The sequence below is a fragment of the Struthio camelus genome, chromosome 3 (assembly GCF_040807025.1).
Source record: "Struthio camelus isolate bStrCam1 chromosome 3, bStrCam1.hap1, whole genome shotgun sequence".
Lineage (NCBI taxonomy): Eukaryota > Metazoa > Chordata > Aves > Struthioniformes > Struthionidae > Struthio > Struthio camelus.
Window position 1 is genome coordinate 20,669,158 of NC_090944.1, and position 14,130 is coordinate 20,683,287.

At 35.1% G+C, this 14,130-nt stretch overlaps 1 protein-coding gene across 19 annotated transcripts in view; it reads left to right on the plus strand.

Moving 5' to 3' along the window:
- The window catches only part of CYRIA (CYFIP related Rac1 interactor A), a 60,378-nt gene that overhangs the window by 13,423 nt on the left and 32,825 nt on the right, over positions 1–14,130 (plus strand). For 17 of the 19 annotated variants that reach the window (XR_011140043.1, XR_011140042.1, XR_011140044.1 and 14 more), the window contains exons 2-3: positions 3,715–3,765; positions 5,505–5,573. The gene's annotated coding sequence lies outside the window, so the exon portion shown is untranslated. Of the gene's footprint in view, positions 1–3,714; positions 3,766–5,504; positions 5,574–9,092; positions 9,165–14,130 lie in introns of all 19 variants that reach the window. The other 2 variants (XM_068937144.1, XM_068937143.1) reach the window with 1 other exon arrangement.

The following is a 14,130-nucleotide window of genomic DNA, read 5'->3' on the forward strand; positions in this document are numbered from 1 at the left end:
CGGACTGCCCTAAACAGAAAAGCCCTGTATTGCCAGACATTTCTCTCATTTTTTTGCATAATATGTAAACAGTACCAGCTTGGTACTGAAACCTTTACAGGTTTGTACTTTTCAGTCTATACTTTACCAAGTGTGTGCTTCTCTCTTTCCCCCCTATATCTTAAAATACAGATTTGTAACTTCATTTTGAAACATGTACCTTCTGCTCTCTGAGAAAAGGGGTTCTGAAATAGGAAATAATACTGCCATCCCGTTGTTACAATTTAGAATCTAGCCCCTATGTTGCAACTTCATCTTGTCTAACTTCTGATTTTGCTTTGATCTGCAACATAATGTGATCCCTTGTGTAATGCAACTTCACTTAACTTTTTATTTGCGAGGAACTTTGCTATTAATGCTCAGTTGAATACCGATCATACAGCCTTAATTATTTCTTACACAGCAGGAAACTTTCGAAGTAGCAGCTGTGTTTTGCCTTAAGTTAAATTGGTTGTGGACTGTGACTGCACAAATCCCTGAGTGTATAATAAGCTTTCCTCCCAGCAGGTTCCCCAGACTATGACCGTAAGGATACTGAACTGACTTTTTTGTTTCATGTCACACATGCATTTTAACTAGGGATAAATTGACTTAATGGCTGTTACCAAACAGTAACAGAGAATTCTCTTCTATGTTAATAAGTGATGGTTTTTTGCTCCTTGTTGCCTGCCATCCCTTAAAACAGCATATAGATTTTGCCGAAGTTTCAAGAGTATGCATCAGTTTATTTTTTATTTATTTGATTCTGTGCATTTATATCACATTAGCGTTTAAGAAAAGACCACTTTTTCTTTCTTCCTGAATTTTCATGACAAAGAGAGTGGTTCCTAACAGACATGTTTATTCACCCCCTGTTTAGGTCAGAGTGCTATAGAGATTATATTGCTATTTAGTTATTTTATAAACATTTAAAACATTGTCCTTGATACCCCCGACTTTGCTGCGAAAGACTCTGATACCAATCTTCAACGTTCATCTCTAATTTTAAAGGAATAGTCTACTTTAAAGACAAAAAAAAAAAAAAAAGGAAACGTAAAGCTCAGTCAGAATAGTTTATCTTTCTCCTACAGTGCTTGCTTTCCCACTGGATGGTATCTCACTCAATTCAAATGTTTTACCTCAACACACTTGCCTTCCAGGCCACTCCACACCTTTATTGCTTAGTGAACAGAAAGTGCTTCCTGGCTTGTGTTTGTAGTTGTTCTTCCTTTACTTTATTTTATTTTTTAATGTGCATTTTATAACTCTTTGCCCTATTAGCTCTAATAAATTGGAGAGACGCTATTTTTACATGCCATTTGTGATTTTTAGTCTAATTTTGTTTTAGTCTGAAAGAAGTAAGGATAACTGGAATAAGTTTTTTAGAAAACTAAAAAGTAGACTTCCAGAATGCAATGCATAGTTTGTTTAAAAAAAAAAAAAACACATACACAAAAAATCCCCCCAAAAACCTAACAGTGTTAGCTAGTACTTAAGTTATGCTTAGGATAGCTATTCTATACAAGTTGCAAAATTTTAATAATTTCATGATTCAGCTGAGCAGGGAATACTCCTTTGTAGTTCTTCAGATTTTTTTTTCTTTAGTTTCCAAAATGTAATCTTTTTATATAAGAATATGTTTGGCCTTCAAAGTAATTGTATGATTGGCCACTTTCCAGGCAAAATCTGTAACGTTTCTGTGAGTATATTTTGCACCTGTAACATGAGAGTTTACTGTTGCCAGCACTGTTAATTTTCTCTGAATAAACCAAACTAGTCTAACATAAACATATGGAAACAACCAGCATACTCTGAGGAAAATTCTCCTTTACCTTCCTCTAGGTCTATGTTAGATTTCAAAATGTTTAATTACCATTACCAGTACTATTGGGGAAGGCTCATGTTCTCTGAATGTACACATTTTTTAAAAAAAATCCAGTCGTTTTGCATTATACTTCTACTATTTCTATCAAATATATTTTATCTTTTATTCTTACATCTACTTCATACCACTTATCCTATTTCAATTCTTGCAGCATTTTTGTTATTTTTATTCTGTAGAATTTTAGATTAGATTTTGCTCTGTCCCAATTGCATTTGGTTTAAAAGTTTTCAGGCAATTTTTTAGCAATAATTAAACTTTTAAGTCTTGTTCTATGATTAATTTATCTGAAAACTGTACCTGTTCAGATGGACTTGTGAAGTGTGTTCCATGCATTTGAAGGAAATGCAGTCGTTGCTCACTCTTAAATTATCATTTTTGTCGTCGTATTTCCATTTAATACTTCAAAAAGAAGGAGAAGACTCCCCCTTCTGTTAGTTTTTGCTTCTGATTGATTTCTTATGGAAATGATCATGAATTAAATTCAGCTGTTGCTAGTGGCTTCCATGGCTGAAAATTTTTGATCTCTTCAGATTGACCAACTTCCAACCGTGAATCAAAAAACCGCAGTTCTGCACAGGCCCACTCTGGCATGAGATTTCATTAATTACCATTTATTTAAATTTAAGCTCTTTAGGTAAGAAATATTTTCCTCCCCTCTCTCACAGTCGTTGAGTCTGTTTTTGTGTCGAGTCATCGTATCCTTCCAACAAGCAGTTGAATACGGCGCCCGAATGTTCTGTGCGAGGTTTGCCTTTTCAGAAGCCAGGCTCCACCTCTGCCTTTTGACGAGCATCTGCACTGCATAGGCCTGTTTGTTTACCTGCATTTTTATTGTTTCTGGGGTTTTTTTTTCAATTTCTTCTCGCATGTAATCCTTTCTTTTCATTTCTCTCCGTTGTGTAAATCTTCTTTGTTTCTGTTTAACACCAATCTTGTACGTGTTGTTGCTTAACGACTCTTTCCAGTCAGCGGCTGGATTCGTTACAGAAGTTTTGGAAAGTGCCTTAAAACACTTAGTAGCTCGGGAGTTAAGAAGGGTGCTGCGCGGCCCACGCAAGGGGGTTGCTCCCTTCCAAGCCCCCCGGCTGAAGCGTGATTCAGTAGTGCTGGGTTTATTGAGCAAGGCGCTTCCAACTGCTTCGCGGGTCAAAAGGGAAGGAGTTATCTGACCAGTAAACGCTCTAGAAGATCATGGTATCTACTGACTGTTTTCTGCAACCCAGCAGGGCTGGACAGTCAAAAATTGCCTTTTACTAGACCAGTGCTCTGTGGGAATTTTCTGGGTCCCGCGAGGTGTTTCCAGTCCTGTCTCTGTCCCTAGGTGCTCCTGTTCGGCCCTTGCCCGTGAATAGCTCTGCCTCTTTTCCTGGCTTCTTTCCCATGAGTGGTGGAGTTAAAACTATTCAGTTATGGGGGTTTTTTGGTTTTGTTTTTATTTATTTATTTATTTTTTCCTCAGTTTCATTTCTTCGTGACTCTGCATAGCAACAGTGAAGTGCTGAGAGTCTGGTCAAGTTTAACTCTTCAGTAGCTTCCTAAGCTTTATGTGAACTTTTGTTTGCTATCTATCTTAAACACAGTAACAAATCAGTATCCTGGTGCAGGGTGCTATGAGAAAACTAACCTTTTGGTTAAGGCATAATCCACAGCAGAAGATACCTTGCAGCAGTACTAATTACTTTAAAAAGAGGGATATTCCTATGGTGTTTTGAAGGTATTAGGGTAACTTATCTGGCTTTTAATTAGTAATCAAAAGCTATTGCAGTAATAACAGTACTTTTTAATGTATATATATATTTTTTATTTGGCAGACTGCAGTTTCTGTCAAATTATAAGGAAGGCTCTGGATCATCCTTAACAAGGTAGGAGTTAACCCATGTATGCTTTGTTTTGCCCAAAACTGGTGTCTAGAAGATTAGAGTGTTGTAAATGATAAATGAACTCTCAGCCTCATGGGGGTGACTGGTGTATAGTTTTACTGTTGCACCTGACTGGTGCTTTCAGAATTCTTCCTGGGCATAATACTCTGGCCTTGGATTTTCTTGGTTTGTTTTTGTTATTGTAGAACAACTGAGAATTCTTTTTCCCATGAAGTTTATTCAGTTACTCCACTGTTTGTTTTGACACATTTCACTATGATTGTTACATGTTTTTGGTCTGCTGTGTAGACCTTAGGACAAGAAGAACATTTAGCTGGATGTGGAATAGGATTTGTTCTCATCCCTTTTGGAAGTCCTGCTTCCGTGACTTTTAGGCCTTCTACTGCCAGTTTTTTCAAATCAAACTGTCTCAGATATTAAACTCTAAACACCCTCCACTGCTTCTGGCTGTAAACTCTCTCTGGTTGTGTAGCAAAATAAAGCAATACTGAAAATAGACTTTTTCCCCTAGAGAAAGGGAGTTCCCTGACTTGACCAGCTACTAGTTGGTATAAAGATTTGTTTGCATGGAAGAGCTATTCCTAATTAGTTCCCAGTGTGGGTGCTCTGCTTGAAATTAATGTTTCATTCTAATTTAATTTAGTCTACTTTTATAATGCTTTGTTATGGTTTGCAGTAAAGCACTTATTTTTAGGAGAAAAAAAAGTATCTGCGTCCCTCAAGTTTCAAAAGAGAATTCTTGCCTAGGCAGTGATCAAACACTCCTACTTTTTGAGATTCAATGAATAAAAATCCATAGTTACATAGAACCAGTTACTATTCATATTTGTATAACTTCAGCTGCAGAAGCACAACCGTGTGGTTTCCAGAGCTAAAACGGAATTCAGATGATTTATGGGCCTGATCACTTGACCTCTGTTTCCATAGTCATGAGAATAGGGAACCAGAATTTTTGTGAAGACGAGTCTTTGAAGCTATATCAGCAATGTTGTGGTAATCGTTGAAACAGAATTTTAGTTCCAAGCTCTCCTTTAGTGTCTTTTTTTGTTGGTCTGTTTTTAGCTGTCATCACCTTTGCTCTGGGAGCAAATTTGTGTTGCTATAAGTTCTTTTATGTAAAAAGATGAAAAAGTGCAATAGGGGCAGCTATACCTGGTTCCCTTATTTTTCTTTCCGCCTCTCTCATCTGCTTGCAGAATGAAATGGTCACTAGCATTTAAGCTTCATTCTTTGTTTTCATAGTTTCAAAAGATTGAAAATTTAATTTGCAGACTTAGAACTGCTTTAACCAGACTTCTTTCAATGTAAATATTATTTTAAATAGGGTATAATCATGATAATAAATACATAAATATTATGGAAATCTGTTTGCAGTTTCATTATTATTTATTTTAACCAGTACCAGTGAATATTATTTTCCTTTGACTGTACCAGTCCTGGCAACAGTTGGTCATAAAATCCAAATTAATTTGAATCTGTTCCGCAGAAATTATATGGAATAAAAATTCAGCTTAAATACCTGAACATTTCAACCTAGTGGCATTTTTGAATAGTATAACTTCAGATGTGTTCTAATGTTCCAAACTGCACTTTTGAAAGAGTAATTTCAGATTTCCACTGGTACAATCTGGTGTATTTCCTTTTTAAGCTAGGAAGTTTCATTTTAAAACAGGGAAAAGCACAGTGATTACAAGTGTAAACTTGAATGTTTTTCATGACAGACGGACGTTGAATGTTTAGCATCACTTCTTTGGATTGTTGAATGTGAATTGGAACCGCTGTATTTCTAGGTAAGATATGATCAAGTGTTTATATTAAGCATCTCCTTTCTTCTGCACTGATTATAAGCAAGCTAGTGAATGCAAAGTGTTATAGTTTACCATGTATAAAATGTTTGTTTTTGTTGAATATGCCTAATTCTGTTACAGATTTTAAATAATAATAACTCAGTTGTTCTAAATGTTTATTTTCCATGAGAGAAACCACATCAGCAATTCTGCATGGCCTAACTAAATATGTTATTTGATTTTTAAGATGGAGTAAGTAGTTGTCCTGTTGGCTTATTGCCACTAAAAGTGGTGGTTCGGTTCTGTCTGCCCCCTCTCTTGCACCAATGCTTGTACTCAGCTGTAATGTTTCAGTTTTAGGGAATTTGTTGCTGAAAATCTATGGGGTTTTGAAAACTTCTTGGAGGATATTTTTCTATCAGCTTAGACCTCTGAATCGGCTCACTGTGGAATCAAACAAGGGCTGGTGTTGACACAAAGGAAATCAGAGCCAGTACCCCTGGCAACGAATTGTTAGATTGGCTTTACTGTATCTTCAGACTTCATGCTCCGTCTCTACTCCCAAGAAAAGGTTTGACGCATGAGAAAGAATATGAAGGAGCTGTGAACGACTGCAGACTTCAGTATCTGAGAAGAAAGGAGAGGGTGACAGAATAGAGCTGGAAGGTTTTGATAGGCTATCACAGTAGTACAGAAAGTTGTACTGATTTGGGTACTAGTGGTTACCACAGAGATTAGAGGAGCAGAAAAGTAACCAAGTTAAGTGCTGCTCTTAGCATATGGCCAAATTATGGTCAGTACTGTCACAGAGCTGCGAGGCTCCAGGTCACAGGAGACAGTTCTGTTGGTTCTGCCCCAAACAAGCTGCTGCTTACCAGCCCTTTACAGACTGCGGGGAAATGGGAAACAGACATGACGGTTGAGCTGGGCTATCTATTGCAGCATGCCACGCTTAAAATCTTACTGGGAGTAACCCTATATTTTATTTGGGGAAGGAAGGCTCTGTCAGATGGTGGCTTTGATTCAATGGTTTCTAGGAGGAAGAAGAAATCAAGTATGAAGGGGAATCTTTAAGCGAACCCTGCTCTACTTACAGTGAGTGCAATCAGTAGCTCAGTTGTTGTGAGAGTCATTCAGCAGGGGATGCTGTGAACAAATGACCACCAAAAAAAATCAATTTGTTATAGGCAAAAACAAATCCAACAGGGCAACAGTTTGAATGGATTGTTATCAAAGCAGACTTGCAGTAGCCAAGTGCACGTAGGGATCTCAGTGTCAGTCTATCAAATGAAAGGTATTCACTAATGGATGTTTATTCAAAAGAAACAAAACCACCTGTAGAGGACTTTGGAAGGCCTAAAGATTCGTTAATTCAAGGCCACAGAGGATTCTACTGAATGTGGAACCAATATAGCTGAAAACCAACAGTGTTCCTGTTTTTTTTCACTGGATGGCTGAACAAACTCTGGTCCAAAGGAGGAGGTGGATGTGAGGGGTGAAAGGAAGGATTTATGTTTAGATTAGAGGCTATAATCATAGCTTTAATAACTTCTGCAGCGGAGGAAATTATTCTTCCCTACCTTGTAAATAATGATATGATACTTATAAGAACTATATACATAACCAGTGCAGCTGCTTTCTGTATTTTATTTTCCACTTTTTCTCCTTTAAGGGCCTTCTACTTTGTTATAGTCCTATGGAATTTAAAAGAGGAATTATGCATATGACGTACCTATTGAATTGTATAAAGATAATATTTTAATTACAATTTAGGGCCCATTCTACTTTTAAGTGAAGGAAGGCCTTTCTTAGTTGGAAGAGCTCAAAATCCAGGGTAGCTCTTAGGCTCACACATCCTGATGGGGAGACTGAGATGAGCTGAAGCATGGGGCAAGGAGGTCTTTGGGACAGGCAAAGTAAAGTGAAAAGGAAGAGTAAAGAGAAAACGGTAGGAGTGTAGACGAAGACTTTAACATGTCAGAAAAGAAGTCATGTGAAACAAGTAATGTGAGTGAAATGAGGAAGTAGAGATTTACTAAATTATGTATTCTTTTAAATTTGGTCAATAGAAAGTTACTAATGTAATACAGGGTAATTCACAGCTTTTATTAATTCCAGTGATTGGAACTAATAAACTGGTAGGAACTACAACTGATAGGAATCTTTCTTTTTTTCTCTAGGTATGTTCTTGAAATCCTTATTGTTTGCTACTACAGACCTTGTAAAGATATTAAGACAAATTATTATTTCAAAATGAACCTCTTGAATATTCCTTTAATAGCCTTAAATATTGACTTTATCAGAAGCCTGTGACAAAATACAGATTGAAGCAGCATCTAAACACTTTGCTCTAAAAGGAAAGTTTCTGAAGGTCAAATTGTAATATGACAGTGACAAGCCAACAATAATTTCTTAATACCAGTGCAGCAGAAGGTATTCTTTGTGCTCATAGCTGTGCTCCAAAAGTCTTATGATGAGATTTTCCACTTCTCTTAGTCAAAAGAGGAAGAGTGAATTTTAGTCTGTTATCAAAATCATCAGTATCTCTTAAAAATGTTTTGAAGTGTGTGATATGAAATATTGTTATAATTCTTTAGAATTTGAATTCCTTTATCAGATTGAACCCTTGTTGTCAACAATGTTTTGTCTTTGTATATGCATGTGCATGGTGATCTATTTTAAATGACATTAGGGGATGGAGGATGTGGAATGCAAAGAGAATAAGCTGGTTTTCATTTCCAATTTCCTGTTTTCTAAGAACACACAGTGAAGTTTGTTAACTCAGTAATATCATAATAAACAATGACAGATGAATTATGATGATATTGCTCAGATCATCAGATGATTTCCCTTCACCCTATTCTGAAAATAGGAACTGAATGACAAAAATTATACATGGTCATTTGCTACCACCAAAACTGGTTTGAATTGTTAAGATGAGTGCAGCAATGCAGGGAGATCACCTCAAACATTTAATCTAATTCAGAGAATAGAATTAGATGCCTTTTGAAAGCTTCATTGACTGCATAAGGAGCAGGCATTAATTCAGCTAAATCTGAATCTTTAGTGTGAATTTTTACTTCACACATATATATTTATATTCTTAGATATGCTCAGGTATGGTACCTGTTAATAACTTTTCAGATTCCATTCTGAAATGAGGAACTATGCAATCATAAACTTTAGAAAACATTTTAAGAATTTTATAGAAAGTAATTCAAACTTCTGCAACAAGATGATAATATTTCATGTTACTGTTACTGTGAATTCTTTGGGAAATTGTTCTTTTCTATGCTTGTAGAATATCTGGTACAAAAATTCTGTACGGTGACAAGTCGTTGCATATGGCATCAATACAACTGTATAATAAATAGTTTTCAACTCCGATTACTAGTTAATTAATTATCAGATGTTTTACAGATAAGATGATATGAATGTGTTTTCAAGAAGATGTGTGAAGAAAGGTCGCATAGTAACTACAATTCTTTGTTTTGTGGTTTTTGCCCAACGTGTTTTATGAAGAAGTGGATGCACTCTGAATCTGGAATTCAGCTTTAGACCTGATTTTTATCTGTAATAGTGGATTGCGACTCAGTAAGTGCCCAACATTCAAATACTTTTCCTGAATTTTGCATCCTCAATGGAGTACTGTCTCCCAGGAGGTGTTAATGGCAAGGTGTTCTCTAATACACAGTGGTGAAACTTAATGAAGTCCTTGAAATCAAGGGCAGAGTTTTTCAAAAGTAAGAAAACCCTGTAAATTCGATTGACTTTTCCTCAAATAAAGGCTCTGATTTTTCGCCAGTAGCAAGAGGAAAGGCTATATAATATATTTTTTTAAAATAAGAACTATTTCAAAGATATTTTTATTTAAAGAAAAAGCAGTTGTCTCTTTTGCAATGTTCACCGTCGTTAACACAACTTGCTGACTTCCTTCCTCAGCTACAGTTCTTCCTACACTCATAGGTCAGAAAAGAGCGAGATCAACAAGGCACACATCTGGCTGTCTCTCTTTCCAACTGGAACAAAGAAACAATTTTTAAATGGCTTTTTGAGTTAATTGTAAACAATTTGATTTTGGAGTCGCTGACTTTCAGCAAATGTTTGTTGTAGGCGGATGTAAGGAAAAAGGACTATGTCCTAATGCAATTCCTCTGTGACTGGTGAGGAAAAAAATCCAAAAAAATCTGAAAAAAGAAGAGAATATCTTGTCCTTCTAGCACTGAAGTATGCACAGAATGTTGAGTGCATGTGTAGGACACTTCACAGGCTTAAAATACATGCTTTGAAGTGGCAAATGCAGACTTAGAAGTAGTTGCTTTATTTTATTTTCCCATGCTCTCTTGTGACAGTGACTTTTTTAACATTATTTTCAGTAGCTGTTTATGCATGTGCAAATTGATAGTGATAAAAACAGGGACAAATGATAAGACTAGAACAAACCTATTCTGAGTTCTGTTCTAATACCCTTTTATTGTATTTAGACCTTCTGTTAATGCTTTCATCCAGTAACCACTTCTGAAAATAAGGATATTTACATTCATTAGTCTTTAATTAACATTTAGAAAACTAAACTCTAAACAATCATTGAAATGCAATATATGTCTTTCTTTTCCAATGATTTTTTAAAAATACTTTTAGTGTTAGCTAGAGGTAATCTAATCTAAACCTATTAAATTCACTGTTTTTTTGTTTTTTGTTTTTGTTTTTTTTGTTTTTTGCTTTTAATGTGTTACCTGAAGTAAAGTATCTGAGTATCTGATGACTTTTGGTGCTTTCACACTTTGCACCAGGAAATATGAGAATTGTTGGTTTACAGCACTTCTGAAACCTCAGCTACTTTTTAAAATTTTTGAGCTTGTATTATGCCAGCATTTTGGTTGCTTTGTTTAATATCCCTTTCTGTTAGTTTTATTTCTAATCTGACCCTTCTGCTTCATATTTGCAAATGGCTTGATATGAAATGAAAATTGGTAGTTCTGGCTTACTAATAAATTTGAGTATTTGGAACGATGCCTGAATTTCTGACATACTTGAATAAAACGAATCAATCACCCCAAGATATTTTCCTTCAATTTATTTGTAGGAAGAAAAATGCACTGTGCTAAGATTATGTTTGTCAAATTGATGTATTTGAGTTCATAATGCCACTTAGTGGGTAACTGCCTTAACTACAGTCTTTTTCCGAAAACAAATCAAGTGGCAGAAAGCTGTAGATTGTAGTTTTCCTTCTGACAAGAACATGCTGATAGTAGCATGTTTTCAAAAAAAAAAAATCCATTATTGCCACCCATTTTAGTAAGTTTACAATAGCCAATTCAGTTTCTGGATGAAGTGTATTAAAATGTAGGTATCATTTATTTCAGAATCTGAACCGTCTTAGAGGAAAATAAAGTTCTTCTCATTGACCTATTTCATTATATTAAAAAGTTTAATTTTTTTTTTGTTCTCTTGCACTAGTTCTTTAATGAAATATAATTTGTAGTCTGCTGATAATGCTGTTTTAGGTAAGGGTTTTATTTAGCATTTATGGTTGGATGTTGGTGACTCAGCAAACTTTGACTCTAAACAAGCAAATTCTTCAAGAATTTAACTGAAGAAGACCTAACTGAAGGTAGTTAGAGCTTTTCTCTGAAGGCATTGTGGAAGGCATACACAAAACAGGAGTATAGCCCCAGACTGGATCCTAATTAGTTGGAAACTTTTCTAGGCATCAAATAATTTTCCTTTGGAATATAAGAAAGGTCACATAAAGTCTATTCAGTCACAGTAATAACTGTGTATTACTTCTTGAAGTATATTCTGTGCGCAAAGATGTTTCATTGCTAAGTAGTTTGGATAGTAGTATTAATAACCTGGTATATCTGGTACTAAATTAAAAAATATATATATATATATAAACTTTGTATCTAGGACAAAGGTAGACATGCATACATACATACAAACACACACACACACACATATATATATGATGTATATGTATATTTTTTTCTTAATATTATTGTATTCCAAAAAAAAAAAACCTCTCTGCTGTAATAAAAGAACACTGTCCTTCCTCGGCAATTTAATGGCTCTTATGGAAGAGATTTTTTTCCCTTGTGAAAACATATATTGATTTATTGACCTTTTTTGGCCTTTAAATTCTTTTTCAGTCTTTAAACTTTTCTTTGAACTCTTTTTTCCCATAAGTGAATTTCTGCTACTTCCCATGAACCTAGGTAGTCTTCAGTCATAGCTTGAATGCTTTTTAACTGAATCTCAGATTTTTTCTGAACTTTTCAACTGCCTTGTTTTCATTAGTGAGGCAGTTGAATGAACTACAACTAAAATAATGATTGGCTCAGAGGTGAACAAGTAATTCAGTTTCCTGCTGTGCTTCAGTGCCTTAATGCAGATTATGTACAGTTACAGATACTGATTGTGTAAATTATAAAAACTGAAAGAAAGTACATAGATTTTGGTTGGCGTTATGTAATACCTATTTTTTCAAGCACTTTTCTTTCTCCTGTCTTGTTTATCATTATTTTAAGGAATAAATATTTTTTCCGTCTTATTCCATCCTCCAAACAACTTTCATCATCTGAGTCATGAACTGAAAGAGAGCCTGGGTTTTATAACTCCGTTAGTGCTGAAATCACACAGATGCTCTTTCTCCCCAATCAAATGTTGTGCAAATGCTTCTATTTCCTGATAGCCCGAGTAGAAAGCTTTGAGCAAACAAATAGAAAGCTTTGGTTAAGTAGACAATTTTAATCTTGATTTATATTATTTTGTTGCAGTTTTAATCTTGATTCTTTTTTTATTAATTATTCTATAACAAGCAGCTCATTCACAGTTCTTGGTTGAACATGTGTATATGTATACGAGTGCATGTATGTTTGTGTGTGTGCATATATAGTTTTTACAGTGTATTTAAGACTTTTAACCAGTTACCTCGCAGTTTCTAAAAATATTTTTAAATGTGCTGTTTAGGTGGTTCTTAATAATGGGCATTTTTATTAGAAAGTAAAGAATGATGTCTTTACAAAGTGCTTTTCTTTTACCTGTGATTTATGTCACCTCTAGTTAAGTTTGAGTGGGACATTAGTTACAACTGTAAAATGAAACAACAGCATTCTTTACATTCCTTTTAGGTAAAAATAAAACTTTTTAAATTTTGGTGTAAACCCAAGTGTAGTGTCTTTTCTGTAGCTTATAGCTCTAAAAGGCACGATTTGCCTTTCACGCTAATGGAGTCAACAAAGGGAATAAGAAAGTGACTCTTGTAACTACATTTTTGATTGGAGATAATCAGCAGTTCAAAGCTGACATTATCCTCTGTATCTGATTTTTAGTCAGAGATTGCAAAAGGAAAACCAGATTTCTTGGGTTTCAATGTAGTCTGCTGCTTAACTTCAAAAGCAATAGTGCTAATCTGAACTTGTTGAATAAGCTTACAAAAAATGGTATTTTCATTCGCATGTAGAAAACTGTTTCTGCCAAAGACTGACTTAGCGTGTATTACATGCTGTGTTGAGATGCCCTGCTATGAACACTCACCGACTTAGTGATTTTGCTTTCTGCTAAGCCTGATTAGGGACACACTGCTTAACATTTTGAGAGAAGTGACACTGATTTTAATAACTGTAAATGTAAGTTTACGATTACTTTTAAACTAAATTTGTGGTTTAAGTGGAAAGAAGGGGAAAACAATGTAAAATTAAAAAAAAAAGCTATCCTGAAATTAATTATTAGAATACTACCTAGATTAGTTTGGCTTAGTCAGAAAAAGGAGTGTAGTGGAGAAACTCACCTGCTGATAATGTAGCTGTATTCCCTGCAAAAACTGAGTTTTCAATATCTCTTACAGAAATAAGTTAGCACTGATGATTCAGTGCAAATATTAAATAATGATTAGATCTAAACCATTAGCCTTTTCTTTGTAGCAAGAGAAGCACATGAGTTTCGGTAAGATTTTGGATGAGTGTAGGGCCTGGACTCAAAAATTAAAAATGTTGCTCAGAAATCACAATTTTTTAACCTTATGATATGAAAGTCATGTAAAGGTAATAAGTATTTCAAGTACAAGTTTGATTGTCTGATTTTCATTCGGGACATGAATTTTCACGTGCTTCTTGAACCACATTTTTGTTTGTCCTCTAATAACTGAAACGCTGCAAAGTATTATATTAATTAAAAACACTCAAAATGCTAAATGTCTCCTTTTGAGTTTCTCTTACAAACAGCAGAGGGCACTATATAATCACCAAAAGACTTCCTTAGCTTGTTTTATCCCTTTTTCATGTGAAGCCATGTTGAATGAGCAAATGTCTATAGGCTGGTCTGTGAGTTTTAAATGTCTCCTTCACAGGAAATCCACTGAGTAGCATTGTAGGGTTGTCAAAACAACTGTACAATGTCCACTTTTGTGCATATGTTTAGCTTTGCTCACATCATTGTCCAATACTCTGTTTTCTTTGTAAAATGGGCCGCAATAGGCTGCACATCTTGTAATGTGAAGGGGATAAACTCTATCATAGAAGGACCTGTGATTAATCATCACGAAAACTTATCAATTAGT